General features: G+C 45.8%; 1 protein-coding gene across 1 annotated transcript in view; it reads left to right on the forward strand.

The window, feature by feature from the left end:
- qless (decaprenyl diphosphate synthase subunit 1 qless) overlaps positions 1 to 13,090 on the forward strand; it is a 120,518-nt gene that overhangs the window by 63,657 nt on the left and 43,771 nt on the right. The gene's annotated exons all lie outside the window — the stretch shown is intronic.

Raw genomic sequence — 13,090 nt, forward strand, 5'->3', positions numbered from 1 at the left:
CTCACCTTACGATGCCCACCTGCACCCACCGGGGATGACGCTCTCCTTCCCTCACGGTGCCCTCCTGCATCCGCAGGAGTGCCAGGCTCTCCTCCTCAAACGGTGCCCACCTGCACCTACCAGAGGCGCTAGCCAGGCCTTCCTCCCCTCACGCTGCTCACCTCTCTACCACCAGGAGTGCCAAGCCGCCCGCTACCCCCACCAACTCCTCTGGTCCTCCTCCACACCCAACCATCCTGTTGCTGTAGGACCTAATGAGGACCTTCCTCCCTGGCGGACCCCGCCTCGCCTCCACTGAAAGAAACCTACGGGCTGTGTGCGCAGTATTTGACACAAGGGGGAAGAGGAAATGATTCACATAAGTGGAAAGGAGTAGGTCACTTGCCTATTACGAACGCATCATATAGCTAACTGTACTGTTGGGCCATTTTTAACACCTGAAGCTGAGCTTGGGGGGGTAGTTGAGGCCCGCTACCACTTAGCAGTGGCAGTAGTAGGAATGGGAAGAACTACTGTAACAGCTTTAGTTAAGTGACAGCAGTAAAACTAGCAGCAGTAGCAGCTATAACTGACTGGTCTTTGGATCTCCTGTCACCGGCCCATCTCCAACTTTTCTACCATCACAGTCCCGTCTCCCATCACCGTCCTCGACCTCCCACCATCACCTCCTCATCCTTACATTATTCTTTGCTCTTATAAGTTTACTTGTATGTTGCGTTTGTCGGAGAGTGAATCAGAGAGGAAGTACAAGTGGAGAAACCTTCCTCAGACAGATGACGGAAGACTGAGGAAGTAGGTTGAGGCAGCAGCACCTGACACGTAGGTGGGTTGTCCCTCTCCTCCAGTACCACCACAACCATCGTCTGACCCGAGGATGGAGGTGCTTTTGTCCTCCGACACTTGACCACCACAGCCTGGTGGGAGTCTTCGATTCCTATGGCCTGCTGGGACGTTCCCACCACAACCAACACCTGGATGGTGGCTGGCAGGTCCTATAGCCCCTCGTTAGGCAGCCATAGGAACCCACCTTGATGGTAATAACCAAAAAGGGTTGCCGTAGATGGTAAGATACCTATTTGTGCCGGTGTTGAAATCTCCTGGAGCAGGGGAGAGTCCGCATCGAAGTCTCGGACCTAACATCTTATTAGAGAAAGCTGTTGCTCTATGTAAGCAATATTTAGGAAGAAATTAGACGTTTGATTACATAGTGCTAGTTTAATGGTAGATTTTAGGCTTGGGGAACAATACTTGGTTATTGCGTAAGTGTGGAGGTTGAGGGAATGGCAACTGCTAAAGCAGTTAGTGTGATGTGTACCGTCTTGGTGTGGGTCGGTCGTCTTATAATTTTTTCTTTGATCTCTGCATTGTGTCCCTCGTGCAGACTATGCGCTATGACAGCAGAGGCCCCCGTGGTGGAGCAGAGTATCTTGAGGTTTACACATACTGTAGTATTCTACAAAATGCATCCGTTGGTGTAATACATTAAGCTGTAAGTTATGTGGCTACACAAGAATGATGAAAACATATTCATATTCTAAAAGACTTTTGTACTTTTGACGACAAGCGTATTTTAGTCAGTAAATCTACTTCACCTGTTGTGCAAGTGTAAAGTTTATGGAGACTTTCGTCTGCCACCACTGCAGGAGACTGTGTAAGTTATGCGACTGAAGATTTCACTCTGGGAATGATGACGTAAAGGCGTTATTACATGGCGACACACATCCGGTGTGATGGTCCGGGTTCAACGGGGAGCTAGGGTAAAATGGGGCCGGGGGGGGGTCGTTAATTAGTTAGCTAATTAGTGGTCTAAATTGTGAGGTTTAAAGTATTTGAAACGGCGGACCAGTTGGTCAGGAGTCCAAGTGACTGCTTGAAGTGTGTGTGTGTGTGTGTGTGTGTGTCTGCTCAAGGGACACAGAGTTTAATGGTTCATTCAGGTAGGGTGTTGAATTGTGCTAAGTCTTCATGTTGAGTAAGGCGGGCCAGTCCTGCTCACTGGTTACAGCCTATACACTAAGATGCCTTTGATGGCCTATACATCGCCTAAGTGTCAGTGTTTCACCCAACATTTGCGTTATTTATTTGAAGTTTCGTATAAACTTTTTCCCCCCGTTTTCTACCTGGCGAGGGAACGTGTCCAAGGCAGAAGTCAGGTCAGTGGGTGACGAGGCGTCGCGGGAGGACGGAGGAGGAGGAGGAGGTAGGTCTGATGATCGTCTGGACCAGTCTGCAGTGTGGCTACCCAGCGGGGCAGGTCTAGCAGAAGCAGCAGCAGCAGCCTCCGCGTGTGGGTTGGTTGGCGCGGGGTAGCAGGGCGAGGCTCGGCAACGCTGTGGATGTAGGGGTGAGCGGCTGGTGTACCAGGATGCATCTCCCCTCCCTTGTGGAGGTGTAGTAATCACACTGGCGAAAGTTGTTCCCCAGAATAGCTGCTGTGGAATTCGTAATGAGGGAACGTCTGACTGGGTCCGCACCGACTCCCTTCATATACGAACCGGCTAATTATCAGCGATTAACTGGTCGACGGGACTGGTAGACCCACCGTTATTTGTCCCCACAGACGAGAGACAGATTTATACCCAGAGAGGAAAAGGATACGCCGACCTTATATATAAGTGAAGGCTGACACCAACCCCACCACCACCATCATCCTGGTCAAGCTTCGTCAGGATAGAGGAGAAAGTTTTTACTTTTCTAAAAGAAGGAATAAAAGAAGGAGGCTAAGTGAGGATTTTCCCTCAAATGCTCGGTATTCCCTCAAAGGCCCAGTCCTCTGTTCTTAACGCTACCTCGCTAATGCGGGAAATGGCGAATAGTTTGAAAGAAAAAAGATATATATTTGTGTACTGTTACGACTTTCCTCGATGGTTCACTTTCTTTGAGTTGTTATGATGGCGACGTTAGCAGAGACCAAGATTGTCTGGTCTTCATGGAGGTCTGGCGAGAAGAATAGCTGGTGGTTGGGCTCAGTTAGGGTCGTGCACGTGTACACACCTGTAAGCCAGGATTCTAATGTGATCCTAGCAGCTTTGCATGGGTGTATGTGACTATTTCGTCCTCGAGGTGGTTTTTGAAATCCCTTTAACTTGAACGATAGTAGTTCCAGTTGGATCATAAGAGAAAAGTCGTAGCTTTCTTCGTATTCTGCAGGTTGATTCAGAGGCAAATGCCAGCACAATCATTCGAAATTATATGTAGTGAAGGGTTGTTTGTACTGTGGGTGTTCGGTCTGACCTTTAGCTGAGATTCCCAGTGGTACAGTGGCACGTACTCGAGGTGTCTTTGAGGTAATCTTCCTCCCACACTGTCACGCAATCCCTTCAATATCGTCTTTTAGGCCACTCCAGTCCCTGGACACATCCCTTGTCCTGGACTCATCCACGGCACTTTTTTTGACCTCCTTCTCCGCCCCTCCTGCTCCTTCCAGTAATCCTTCCTTTTACTTGGAGACTAATGGGTAAGATTAAACCTCAGGGTTTAGTTTAATCCACTTATTAAGCGCCGCTACAAGGCTGAGAGCATCCAGGACACTGTGTACAGACGGAGCGTCAGTTCTGTGTCTATTTCAGGCATCAAACTCCTTTCTCTCCAGAGGATTTTCGCGACTTCTGGTGTGACCTGCTTATTTAAACTTCTTGAAATTATGATCTCAGGCGTCTACTGCTCTCTCTGACCCCAAAACACAGCATCCTTAATTATCTTTTCTAACTCTTCGATAAACTTTAAAAGTCTGTCTGTCCTTTCTGTCCATAGTATTAACCAGCCCTTCTCAGCGTCGACTCATAATTGTTTAAGACCGATGTAGAGGCTCTTGCCGGAACCCGCTCTGAACAGCGTTTTCCTCAAACCTCTTTCGGAGGTCACCCACAACACCGCCACCTGTGATAGAGCTCACCCACGGCAGTCCTCTTGGTCTCTCACCCTGTAAGGCTCACCCCACAACGCTTCCCTCGACCATTCCCCCTTGTAAGGGTGACTAGCCATGCTTCTCTCGACCTTCCATTGTTGTCTTACTCCCTCTGCTGTGCTCCCATGTCCGTGCACGTGTCGTTTGGCTATTACGATGCTTCTTGCAATCTACCAGAGTCATATAGTTGTTCAACACCCACGAAACCTCACCTGAACGTAGTGCTGGCTGATAATATTACCCTTCGACCCAGCCTCAGTAGATTTGTGACCAGGACCGCTGCGTATTAGGAGAACGGGCCCGGTTCCTTTCTCCGACCACAATGGCCTTGACAGGATGGTCAAACCAGAGGGTATATGCCCACCTTCTTGGGGCGTAGGGGAAAGCCCTCATGATTAAGAAATGTTCCTGGAAACGAAGTTGAAAGTTATAGCACCCACGCACTTTCTATTTCGACATTTTTGTTTTTCGAGGTATGAATATATTCCGTTGATGGAAGGAACTCGGTCCATTGCAGTCCACAGGAATTTTCCTCCCACTTCAGAAGAATGAGAGATGGTGAAAATGTACAGCAATTACAGAGGCTTGAGGAATTACTCTTCACCTGCTCGGAACTACTGTGATTAAAAGAATTCCATTTCTTTACGTATATCTAGAAAATCTCTCATGTGAACGGTTCAGGAGATATTTCTTTCCATAACTGGCGATAAAACAGAAGTATTCATTGCCCAAGACGAAAGGCTAGTCAACTGTTGATGTAAAATGTCAATTTAGTCGCACGATTGAGGCCTTTGCAGAAAAATGTTACACATCTAGGATAGATATTTCACCCCTAATGTATAATTTAGCAGAGATAAATGTATAGGCTGTCGTGTGAAAATAAAAAAAATCTTCAATGTCTGTGATTACGTACACGTCAGGTAATCCAAGACACGCATGACCCCAAACGTGTAGGACTGTACGACACCCCTCGGCTCTTTCTCCCACCTTCCTCCGTAGACCTTGACATATGTTAATCGTAGACGTGCGCGCCTCTGGCACCACACGTAAATCCTTCATTGTTACTATACACCCCCTCCCCACTCACACACACACACACACACACACACACACACGTGTTGTAATCACCGCCCTACTCGTCGACTGAGTAAAGAAAAAAAAATTAGTGGTTTGCCTTGGAACTTTGAGAGGCGGACTCAGAGTAGATGGCAGATAAGGAACCTAGCTATGGGGGAAAAAAAAAACTTGTGTGGTCGAAACTGTGAAGACCAAGAAAAAAAAAGGAAGGGGGGGGGGGGACATTTAGAATGATAAATCGTATGATTAGTGACCAGATTATATACAGAAAAAAAATCAAGTAATTCTAAAAGAATAATCACAAACAAATTACCTGAGAAGGTGAATTGAAAATATAAGGGAAGTGATTTAAAAGATGCAAAAGAAATCGCACTCTATACAACCAGTTATCATCCTCAAAGGTTATGATTCAGATGAGTTCTTTACCAGCAAGCCATCCAGAAATGCATGATTTGGAAGTCATTGTAACACCTTCCTAAACACTTCATAAGCAATTAGAAGTATGGCAGCGTATTCAGGCTAAGGGGTCAGACTGCTTGGGGTAAGGTTACGTCAAAAAGTCTGTCAAGTTTTTGTCAATAAACGTATAACTAAAAGGCCATCAAGAGGAGGAGTGGAGCACCTTCGCAGTACGCCTAACGCGAATCATCATCATTATACCACGACGGACGAACGTGAGATAATTGTAGATGTGGTAGTGTAAGATGACTTTACCATCAGCGAAGACACAAGTGGTAGGGATGGGGTTTTGCGAACGCTGAAGACGAGGGAGGCGAGAACAACGGTAAAATTCTACAGGGTATATTAATATTAACCAAAAGATAATTCTCTCTGCTAACAGTGAATTTGATAGCAGACGAGAATGTAGAAGTAGAATATTTGTAGAGGTAAATCATAGCCCGGAGTGACTCCATCAGACACCACAATCACTGAGTATGACCGAAAGCACACACACACTTATCTGGTATTGGGGGGCGGGAGATATATGCCCAAGATAAACCCCTGGGGATAATGTGACATTTCCAGTCTTCCCTCAAGAACTGACATAATGGGAAGACGTCACCGAAATCAGAATGTTAGTGCAATTGTCTGGGGTCTTAAGCTACTGTAGGTGTCCCGAGATGACACACACACACACACACACACACACACACACACACACACACGTGTACGTAAGAAGCAGATTCTCTGATCTGACACACGGCCGTGACGGCTGGCGAGCCCATGTAGTCCCACACGCGTTGGTGTGACCCACATATTTCTGTGACGTACCGTCACTGGTCCGCGACGCTTCACACATCTAGAGGTCTGTGACTCGCCCGTCCACCTCGCTCATCACACGTCTCTGCCATACATATGTCCATAGCTCTGAGGACGTCTGTACCTCCACACTTTCTTTGTCTCCTTACACGCCTGTGGCACATACACGTATGTATGTTTTTTTCAGTGCACGTCTCTGTCCTACACACACACACACACACACACACACACACACACACACGTCTGAGCCTTCTGTCATCATACGTCCCACCCACGTCTGTGCAACCCTCCATCCACGCCTTCGACCTTTCCTAAACGTCTGTTACTCTAGACGCTTGTGACCCGAGGCGTCGCAAGATGACTCCACGTGTGTTATCTGATCCCAGCCCCCCCCCCCCCCTCTCTCTCTCTCTCTCTCTCTCTCTCTCTCTCTCTCTCTCTCTCTCTCTCTCTCTCTCTCTCTCTCCCTCTCTCTCCCTCTCTCTCTCTCTCTCTCTCTCTCTCTCTCTCTCTCTCTCTCTCTCTCTCTCTCTCTCTCTTCCCCCCCCCTCTCTCTCTCTCTCTCTCTCTCTCTCTCTCTCTGTGCTGGTGGCGGCCGGGAGCCAGTTGCAGTATGGGGCCCACCTTCTCCCTTGCCCTGCGGGGAAAGGTAAAGGAAGTCCTCGAGGCGAGGTTGGACCTTTTTTCTGACCCTAGACTCCGGTTTTTACCCATGCCTGGGTTTTCCTTTATGTCCCCGGGGGGTGAGACATGCCTCCCCCTCACTAACCAAGTCTCCCCCAGCCCAACCTTCACTATCGTTTTAGCGGGCGGGCGGTCATGCGCTATCATGCCCCTGTGTTGAAGCGTTGATTCGATTAAATGCCTTTTACGAATTCATGACTCAACAGACTTTTTTTAACGTTTTTTCATGGATTTTTTTCCTATGATTTTTTTTGTTCTTAATCGAGTCTGTTGCAGCATGCAGGTGAATGTTGTGTTGCTTCACTTACACGGTGTGCCTTGACTAATGTACTTTCCACAAGAGAACATGTGGCACACATTTGTGCGTAATCACATGGACGCATGCACAAACGCGTGTGGAAAATCGTACACACACACACACACACACACACACACATGTATATATATATATATATATATATATATATATATATATATATATATATAATTTATTCATTCATTCATTTATTCATTACACTGAATCGCCGTCTCCCGCGTTAGCGAGGTAGCGAAAGAAAACAGAAAAGGAATGGCCCAACCCACCCACATACACATGTACATACATAAACGCCCACACACGCACATATGCATACATATACACAGACGTATACATATATACACATGTACATATTCGTACTTGCTGCCTTTATCCATTTCGTCGCCACCCCGCCACACATGAAATAGCATCCCCCCTCCTTTCCATCGAGGTAAATATATATATATATATATATATATATATATATATATATATATATATATATATATATATATATATATATATTCTGAGTATAGAGGAGGAAGAAAGCTGCCTACGTATTCCTACGCGTCGTTAATCTTAAGAGGGATGGGAGCTGGGTTGGGTTGGAAATCCTCCCTTCCTTTATCACTTGAGAGGAAAGAAACAGAGCAAGGAGCTAAGTGAAGATTTTATCTTCTAAGGCTCGGTCATCTGTTCTTCACGCTACCTCGCGCACGCGGGAAATGGCGAATATCTATGAAGGGGGAAAAAAAAAAATGATGTATATATTAAATATTACTTGTAGGATCGTGATCACCATTTGGTGAAGGTGTTGGCGGGTCTGGTTGGTGGAGGTGGAGGGAGGGAGGTAGGAAGGAGAGGGATCCCCTTCCTCCTATCCTACCCCCACAGGGCCACCTGCATATCCTCCCTCGGCCGGGCCCCAGGTGTTGGGCGGCGACAAACTTTATCCTGCAGGAGAAAGCGACTGGCGTCCCAGTTTACATGGGCAAGGATTTGTGTATTTATTTATTTATTGTTGATTGGATGCTAAGACACTGGAGGCACTGAGTTCGAAACTTGATATGTACTCTGTGCTGAAGGTGTGTCCTTCATACTGTAATGTTTTCGTGATTTGTGTCCTTACGAATTATTTATAATTGATAATTACACTTAGGTGGTATGAGAGAGAATGATTATCACCTGCGATCTGTTATGAATTCACCTGTGTTTTTGTATAATGTGTGTGTGTGTGTGTGTTGTGTGTGTGTGTGTGTGTGTGTGTGTGTGTGTGGCACGACCGAGTAAGTCTCCGCTTTATGTCAAACCTCTGCGAAACTGTGGAAGGAAAGGCCGAACATGATTAATATGCTCATGAATTACTCATTTTTTTTACTTCAGCCATTTGACATCGACGGACAGAAATCGTTTTCGAAGAAAACGAGAGTCATTGGATAAGCCGGGACTCGGTGGAAGATATTTATGATTCTTGTATATATATATATTGGAAAGTTGAAGAGAAAAAAAAAAGAAATTGTCTTCGATCCATGCTCAAGCTTGCAGCGCAAGACGGTCGGTTGACCTTTTTCTTTCGCTCACCCAGGCATGTCTACGATAGTTTTTCGGTTCCTCCCAGATGACTCTCTATGACACGGTCTCTGGCCACAGGAATCCTGTAACTATTGTTTTTCTACCGATCTTATCCTAGACACACATTTCTTAGTAATATATATATATATATATATATATATATATATATATATATATATATATATATATATATATATATATATTCTTTTTCTTTCAAACTATTCGCCATTTCCCGCGTTAGCAAGGTAGCGTTAAGAACCTTCACCGTGAAGAGATATATGCAGGAATCACCACTTGTGATTATTACATGCGGCGGGAATGGATGAAGGGAGCATGTATGAATTATGTACATGTGTATATATGTATATGTCTGTGTATGCATATATGTATGTATACGTTGAAATGTATAGGTATGTATGTATATGTGCGTGTGTGGGCGTTTATGTACATACATGCGTATGTGGGTGGGTTGGGCCTTTCTTTCGTCTGTTTCCTTGCGCTACCTCGCTAACGCGGGAGACAGCGACAAAGTATAATGAAAAAGAATATATTATATATGTATATATAAGAAATTCGTCAGACATCGAGGGAAAGAAGAATGTGAAATGGCGTTGCTAGGAGGTTCTGGCCTATCTAGTCTCTGCCGAAAGACTCGACCATATGACTAGGCTTTTCATGAGCAACTTTTATTCTAGGCCTCTTTTTGAAAATCTTTTATTCCATATATATTGAATTTTTAAACCCAGCTAGTCATTGTACAGTGGTGTTTTGAACCCATGTACCAATGACAGGCGTTGCAATATGGGATGATTTCCTCATGGCGATGAATCTGTAATTTCATTTCCTTCGGACGGGGGAAACTGCAAGCGGTCTAATGTGGTATTACATGTCGCAGTGACAGAGCAGAAAGGTAGAGGTGGCGAGAGTGGATAAGGGAGGGGGAAGGGGGCCGCTCGAGACAAAAAGGTTCAAAAGAGAGTGTACGGTCTGACTTGTATATATCTCTTATCTCCAGCTGGTTCAGGATGATGAAGAATGTACAAAGGAGGGTGTGTGTATGAAGAGAGAGAGAGAGAGAGAGAGAGAGAGAGAGAGAGAGAGAGAGAGAGAGAGAGAGAGAGAGAGAGAGAGAGAGAGACCTGGGAAAGGTTAGAGTAGAACGCGTAGGCAACAGCGGGTTAGGAGCGGTTTGGAAGGTGGGAGTGTGAAGGGCGAATACCACCCTCGGCTATCTTTCACCTCTCAGGACAAGAACAACACACCAACGAAGGTCGTGTAGATGTTTCGCGTAAGTTTAAGGAAGGCTGATGATGGTTCTTGAGGCTTGTCGCAAATGGGCTGCGTCCTGGACAACGACGGCGGTGGTTGGTCCGGGCCGAGGGACGAGTCTTGTGGTTGTCTTAGAGGGTAATTGGCTGGGGAAGGGCCAGACGTTGAGGCTGCTGGACAACGCTGGGAAATCCCATCCTGGTACCTCCTCCGCTCTCCTAGCACGCCCGTCCCTGAAGGAGCCTATCCTTGTGTGTGTGTGTGTGTGTGTGTGTGTGTGTCGTTACATTACTCGGCATGTCTCAAACTTATTCAGAAGACGTTAGCACAATCAGAGATCTTATGTACTATTTTGGAAGGTGGCACACTCGGGGGCCTAGATGGTAATCTTGGAGGCTGACATACTCAGTTGCCTTTATGTTTATCTTGGAAGCTGATACACTCAGGGGCCTCGTTGTTATCTTGGATGTTCAAAATGATTAATGAACTGTTAACCATCTGCCGTGCCACAACGCAGTATACGAAGATAACACTTGAAGGACTTCAGTATAATATGAAGCATTAGTGATCACAGGATTCTCAGCAATGTATGCGATCTTGGGACATAATCCCTTCTAACGTATAGGCTGAAGTTTTAGTACTTTAACCGTTGTATCAGAGTGGTATTAGTACTTTAACCGTTGTATCAAAGTGGTATTAGTACTTTAATCGTTGTGTCAGAGTGGTATTAGTACTTTTTAACCGTTGTGTCAGTGTGGTATTAGCACTTTAACCGTAGTATCAGAGTGGTATTAGTACTTTAACCGTTGTGTCAGAGTGGTATTAGTACTTTAATCGTTGTGTCAGTGTGGTAACATGTGCAGCCTTCCCCAGACACTTGGTTGGGTGTACCGCAAGTTGCACATTCTCTTAAAAGCGTGATATTCAGCTTCCATATTTATCCACCTTCACTTTCCTTTTGATCTTTATCTCGTCTTTGCCTTCCCCTTCGAGTCATTCCCGTCCCAGAATTGCAAACCAGTTGCACAACTCGTCTCGTCTTATCTCATGCTTTTATCATTTATTTCGCATCCCAAGAACATGCGTGTCAGCATCTCCAGCCACCATAATAGTCCAGTACGACAACGTTACCCATTAGCACTGGTGATGCTAGACCCCTCAACCCCCGAACAAAACCTCTGCATCTATTGGCTCATGTCTAATCTCCACTGATGGCCGTCTTGGACGAAAATTCCACCAATTTTTATTTTTTTTAGTTTTATGTCAGCTGAGACGGCACAGGCAGTTAAGGCCCTAATCAAAGCCATCCCTTTAATGATATATATATATATATATATATATATATATATATATATATATATATATATATATATATATATATATATATATATATTTTTTTTTTATTTTTTTTTTATTTTTATTATACTTTGTCGCTGTCTCCCGCGTTTGCGAGGTATATATACCCGGTCGGAGTCAGGTACCCATTTTATCGAACAACCCTTAGGGGTGGATGAACAGCTGAGTTGACTGTGGACCAACTGTATCTCTCTCTCTCTCTCTCTCTCTCTCTCTCTCTCTCTCTCTCTCTCTCTCTCTCTCTCTCTCTCACACACACACACACACACACACACACACACACACACACACACACACACACACACACACACTCACACACCCTCTCTCTGTTTTACATTAACACGAAAATTCTCAACATTATTTTTATTAAAGTGACTTTGATGAGTTGGGAAACCCAACTTTCATATAGAAGCTGGAGCGAGGTAAACAACGAGTTTTTAAACAGGTCGGTGGGCGTGATGTAGGCTGCAACACGCCCACGCCCACAGCCACACCTTAACCCTTTCTCCTGTCCCAGTAAGTATTGAGGATAACCTGTTTCTTGATATGTGGCGCACACGGCCAATATCCTCTCCCTCACCGACGCCAAGACGCTTCCATTTATTGTGGCTACTTTTGCCCGCAGTACCTCGATGTTCCCTTTAGTCCCTTCGGCACTCAGCAACTGCCAATACCCCAATAACTATAAAAGAAAAGTGGTGAAGGTTAGGCAAAGTAGCACTCCTTGCTTTCTCAGTGCTTTCTCAGTGCTGGCTTTCAACGCATCACCTAAGGCGTTGAAGCCCGGACGCGTTGAAACTCTCTCATCATTCCTTCAACGCTGCCGTAATTATGTTACATCTCCAAAGCCTCAGTCCCTTGGCGTGGGGTCTTCCAGAGCCAGCAGACTACACCTCCAAACGTCACATCTGGAGTACGAGTGAGTTCCTGAAGTTCCCCGAAGCCAGTGGTCAAGTCCATGAACCACCGTCTGTAACTTTAGCACTCCCCATACCAGAGCCGCTGTATCGAGCCATCTGCAAGTCCTCGTGGTTAATGAGCCAGCCTGTCGTTATTAAGGCTGTGTTAGTGTACATCCGTGTGAGTCGCCTTTGTTAGGCGTCTTCTGAGTCGCCGAAGCTCGTCGAACGTGAGTCGCCTAAGCAAGGTGCGACCGTCCGGGGTCGTAACCTGTCGTGATTAATCGTGCGTATCTCGCAGGTCCTTCGTGTTCCGCTCCTAATTACCGATACTGAAGCTCGTATCATTCGATGCCCGACAGGTCGACAATCATAATGATGCCACAAGCCTTTACTATGCTGACAGTGGATTCGTCTACGTTCATCTTGACGACACGTATTAAACTCAATTTTTTTTTGTTCTTTACGGCATCAGTCCTCTGTCGCATTTAGCTACCCGTCCTTTTTCATCCAGCAATGAGCCTCCGTCCCTGCATCTGTTGATAGACGGTGTATCTCTTCGGCTCCAGCGTTCGACCCACCGAACTAAGTCGATCTGGTTGCCTTTCCAGATGCCCCGAATGGGCCCAGATGGTGACGTGTGCGTGTGTGTATGTGCAAGTGCGCTTCTGTTGTTTTGATTTTGCGTTTTGACTGGCATTTGAGAGGGATGGGAGAGTATAATCAATGTATAGCTAAACTTCCTTTCTCTCTATGTGTTCTTCTTCCACG

The sequence above is a fragment of the Panulirus ornatus genome, chromosome 20 (genome assembly GCF_036320965.1).
Source record: "Panulirus ornatus isolate Po-2019 chromosome 20, ASM3632096v1, whole genome shotgun sequence".
In the NCBI taxonomy this organism is placed as follows: domain Eukaryota; kingdom Metazoa; phylum Arthropoda; class Malacostraca; order Decapoda; family Palinuridae; genus Panulirus; species Panulirus ornatus.